Source organism: Myotis davidii, unplaced genomic scaffold (genome assembly GCF_000327345.1).
Source record: "Myotis davidii unplaced genomic scaffold, ASM32734v1 scaffold723, whole genome shotgun sequence".
NCBI lineage: Eukaryota > Metazoa > Chordata > Mammalia > Chiroptera > Vespertilionidae > Myotis > Myotis davidii.
In genome coordinates, this window is record NW_006294589.1 from 595430 (window position 1) to 600900 (window position 5471).

A 5471-nucleotide genomic window follows, 5' to 3' on the forward strand; every position below is an offset into this window, starting at 1 on the left:
CACACACAAACACACAGGGAGGGGGAGGTATGGTACTCTAGATTGTCTGGATCCTGAGGTGAGGGTGGAGCCAAAAATAGAACTGTCTTCTCAAGTTCTGGATGAAGAATAAGAGAATTAAGGGAGAGGGTGGAGGCTGACATCTGCCCCAAACCTGTTATGAGAGCATCATAGATCTGAAATGGGTATCATTCACTGAATTATAGAGACGGGTGTGCCTTAGATACGTAGGAAAGTAGGAAAAGCAAAGACCAAGTGGACCAGACGTGTAGAATGGTACTTGGGACAAACCACAGGGATAATGGTCTACTTCTTTGCCTGAGTTTTGTGTGGAGCTGTGTGGATAGGTGTATAACTTAAAGGAATTAGAGATATATGGATTAAAGGGACTTGATAGTTAGGTTAGTGAGCATATTAATTATTTATTGCTAATTATTTATCCTGAGGTGAGGGCAGGGCCAAAAACGGGACTGTCTTTATCCCGAGACTTAGGGTAAAGTTCTGGATGGAGAATAAGAGAATCATGGGAGAGGAGACTGTCCAAAAAGAGTGTATTAAATGCCAGTAAGGATTTGTTATCCCTCATAGTACCTGTTGGTCAGGAATTCAGGAGTGGCTTAGTTGGGTAGTTCTGGCTCAGGCTCACTCCTGAAACTGATGTAAAAATGTTGGCCAAAACTGCAGTTATAAGAAGGCTTGACTGGGGCTGGACAATTTGCTTCCAAGATGACTTACACACGTGAATGACAAGTTGATGCTGGTGGTTGGCAGGAGGCCTCAGTTCCTCACCCATGGGTCTCTCTATAGGGCTCCTTGAGTGTTTACATGGCATCGTGGTAGCTTCCCCCAGAACAGATGATCTAAGAGAGCAAAGCAGAAGTCCAGTGTCTTTTGTGATCTAACCTGGGAAGCTAAGTCTGCTCTGTCTGCAGCATCCTGCGGTTATGAAGGTCAGCTGTATTCATTGTGAGAGGGAATATCCAAGGATATGAATATCAGAAGGCCATCTTGGGAGCTATCACATGACTTTTAGCTTTTAGGATAATTTCATTCAGGTTAAAAAAGCGTGTTTTAATTATACCTTAAAAGCAAGTTGGTAGATTGGTGAAAGCCAAAGTTAGGTATCCCTAATAAGATGAAATTTACATGGGGACCTGAAGGAAATGTAAGTGATGGAGAGAGTGTTGAGAGATGAGGTCAGAGCAGTGTGTGTGTCAGGAGGTGGGAAGGCACGGATCATGTTTTGGCCACCGTAAGGACTTGGGTGTTTTATCCTTTCCATAGTATCAGGAGCCTTGCAGGAAATATATGCTTGAGTGCTTTTGTCTTCTTCCTCTCTCTCTCACCTGTCCAGTTGAAATGACATATAAGATTTTGGGAAGCTGTGAGGGAAGGAGACCGGAAAGTGTGAGACAGAGTAGAGGTCCTGGTAGAGTTTAATAGTAGAAGTCATTGTTATTGGTCCTTTTCTTGTACACATTTTATTTCTGAACTTGAGATCATAGTCTCTCTGTAATTTTGTATTCAGCTTTTCATAATCATTTAACTAGGTCATTAAAAAACTTTTAATACATTATTATTCTTTTTTTATTCCTCACCCAAGGATATTTTTTTCCATCGATCTTTAGAGAGAGAGAGAGTGGAAGGGAGGGAGAAGGGAGATAGAGAGAGAAACATTGATGTGAGAGAGACACATTGACTGATTGCCTCCCCCATGAGGAGGACGGAACCTTCAACTGAGGTACATGCCCTTGACTAGGAATCAAACCCGAGACCCTCTGGTGGTCTGCAGGCCGACATCCTAACCACTGAGCCAAACCAGGCTTAATATGTCACTTTAAAAGATAGATAGTTCTTCTCTTGCTGTACATACTCACTACAAAATTAAACACTCTAGAATTATATTAAGGAGAAAGAAAAGTCCTCCCAAATACCACTTCCTAACCAATATTGAGGGTATACTTTATATTTTCCAGATATTTTGTATATTTTTAAGTCTGTGCAGAAAATGCTTATAGATATTTTGAAATGTTCTGTAATTGATTTCACTTAAATATCACTATCATGAGTACTTTTCATTGTCAGTGAATACCTGATAGAAAATATATTTTTCTGATTACAAAAGTAATAAATACTTTTTAAAAAGTATCATTTTATGATTATGTAATATTCCATCGTATAGACATCATCATTTATTACATTGGTAATTTCCCTCTGTTTCTAATCCTCAATTGTAAGTATTAGAATTTCCATGTCAGGTTTTAATAACTATGCAATATGTATTTTCTATTTGCTCCCCCATCCCAATTTTATGCATTATAAAAACACCCTATTTTTTTTCTTAAAAATACTTAATGAACAAACCACATTGTAACAATGATGTAAAATTTAAAAATATGAATAAAAAATCACAATCCCTTCACCATAATAAATCAATATTAGTTTTCCATATTCTCATTTACTCCTTTTTCATTTACGTATATATTTTTAGAGTAGGGCTGGCAAACTATTTGTTGGATCAGATAGTGGTGTTTTAGGATTTGCATGCCACACAGTCTTTGTTGAAACCACTCACCTCTGCTGCTGTAGGAGGAAAGCAGCCAGAGACAGTATATAAATGAATGAGCATGGCTGGGTCCCAATAAAACTTTATTTGTAAAAACAGGAGGCCATGGCCAACTGTGTTTACTAACCCCTGTTTTAGATAATTGTTCTTGTAATTTAGGTGAAATTATTTGACCATTCATGAACCAAACTTCTAACTTTCTGAAGTTGTTTTAAAATGTTAATTATCTAATTTCATTTGTTGTTATTTTCCCCCAAGTCTTTTCAACCATCCTAAATCTATGAAGCTGAAGTTCCCATGATGATTTGCTATTAGTAATACAATGAATTCAATACATTTATTGATTATAAAAATACAGAACATTTCTTTGCAATGGGCTTCAAGAATGACTCTTAAAAGAAAAATATTTATGTATTAACCCCACACCAGAGCATGAGTTATGATTTTATTCTGTCTTGATTTATGAGCTTACTTTTTGAGATTATGTTAGTGAAAAAGATAATACAGCTCTAGCTGGTTTGGCTCAGTGGACAGAGCATTGGCCTGCAGACTGCAGGGTCCCATGTTCCATTCCAGTTAAGGGCATGTACCTTGGTTCCAGGCTCGATCCCTTGATTGCATGTGGGAGACAACCAATTGATGTGTCTCTCTCACATTGACGTTTCTCTCTCTCTCTCTCTCTCTCTCTCTCTCTCTCTCCACCTCCCTTCCACTCTCTCTAAAAATCAATGGAAAAATATCTTCGGGTGAGGATTAACAACAACAACAACAGATTACCTCTAGTTCCACTAACCTAATGGGTACATTTCTAGTTCTTATCCACCTGCAAATGTATTTTTACCTGGCTGTAGTTATTTACATCTGTCCTTTAAAAATATATTTTATATTTACTATAATGAACACATATTCTGAGCTATATAAGTTGGGCCATAGTTTTTATCTTCTAAAGGTGTTCCAGCCAGAACCGGTTTTGCTCAGTGGATAGAGCATCGGCCTGCGGACTCAAGGGTCCCAGGTTCGATTCCAGTCAAGGGCATGTACTTTGGTTGCGGGCACATCCCCAGTGCAGGGCGTGCAGGAGGCGGTTGATCGGTGTTTCTCTCTCATCGATGTTTCTAACTCTCTATCCCTCTCCCTTCCTCTCTGTAGAAAATCAATAAAACATATTTTAAAAAAAAAGGAATTTCAAAGTGTTCTTACCTTATTCAAGGCCGCCCCCTCTCCATCATTCTAAGGCAGCTTAACCTAATCAAGTTTTTTATTTGTGTATTTTCACTTTATACTATGAAAAATTTAAATGAACAGAAGATTAGTGTAATGAATAAATACATACCATCTACATTCAGCAGTTGATACTATTTTACACTTACATAATTTTTTTCTTAGTCATTTGAAATTAAAGAGGAGATATCATGTTGCTTTACTCCTAAATACTTCAGCACATATCTCCTGAGAATAAAGCTGTTTTCCTGTATAACCATAATGCCGTTATCACACTTAAGATAACTAATAATCTCTAATACTGTGTGACGTCCAGTCTATATTCACATTTTCTCAATTGCTTCCAAAACATCTTATATAATTCCATTTGGAACCAGGATTCAAGGTTTATATATTGCATTCGTTAATTTGTCTTTTCTGTGTCTTTTAATCTAGAAGATAACCCTATTTTTCACCTTTACAATGACTCTTTGAAATGCCCAGGATACTTATCTTTATTCCACAGTCAGGGTTTGTCTGATTGTTTCCTCATGGTGTCATTGAGATTTTATCTCCTGGGCTTGACATACACTATCCGCTAAGTCTAAAAGTGAAATAGATTCAGGTTAAGCCTAAATTGATAAAAATATTTCACCATTTCACTCCTATCAACTTTGATTCATTAGACACTCTCTTATATATAAAAATATGTCCCATTTGTCTTGGTAGACAAGATCTGCTTTGGAATCAGAGAGGCTTTGCTGCTGGAAACCTTGGGAACATTATTTAATTTCAGTGAAAAGGGGACTGGAAGACACTCGATAAATGCTTGCTCTCTTAGTCTCCTCTGTAGGCTCTTTTGGATTTCACCAAGCACCACGAGGATACAGGGCGGGACAGCAGTAGATTTACAGTTGTTCATATGGAAAATAATGTAATAATAAATAACAATACACATAAACTCTGTGTTTTGCACACTCACAACTGGAAACCTACTTTTGCCCCACCCCGTAGATATCTCAAGCACGTTTGAAGAGCTCACGATGCCTAAGTAAGACAGCAGCAGCCAGATGGCAATCATTTCAGCTGAGACCGTATCCTCATAATGCAATATTAGCCACTGTGATCTTCTATCATTTCCTTCCTGGAGAGTTATGGCTGTGGCATTGAGGATTTAAGACCTACAGCCGGAACACTACTTACTACAAATCTCTCACAAAGCTGCTGCAATAAATCTCGTAGAGGAAAGTCATTGCATAAAAAATCCCCAACTCCAGGAGCTTGCCATTTATTTTCCTAGAAAAGAAGGGCTGTGATGAGAGACACTCCATGCTCCTTTAACTCCATGGAACAGCACTCAACAAAGCATTCATCATGGAAAATTGAGTGATGGACCCAATAAGACCAACTGGGAAAGGAAGATGGAAAGAGAGGTACCCTCACCCAAGGCCTGCTCAGGGATTTCCTCTTAGCCTGAGGATTGGCTCTGCATAGAATCAGCACAACTGCAGTTGTACTTCCTGAAGACAGACTACCTTCAGAAGGCTAGTGGTCTAAACCTGGCCCAGTCGAATCCATAGGTTTCTTTTGTCTGCACAGTATTTAAAGTGTTTTTATTTAGATCCCAACATTTAAAAATGGAAAATTTCACAAAGGAAGATTAAATCCAGAATGCTGGTGTCTCTAAACAAATTAGAATATCTGA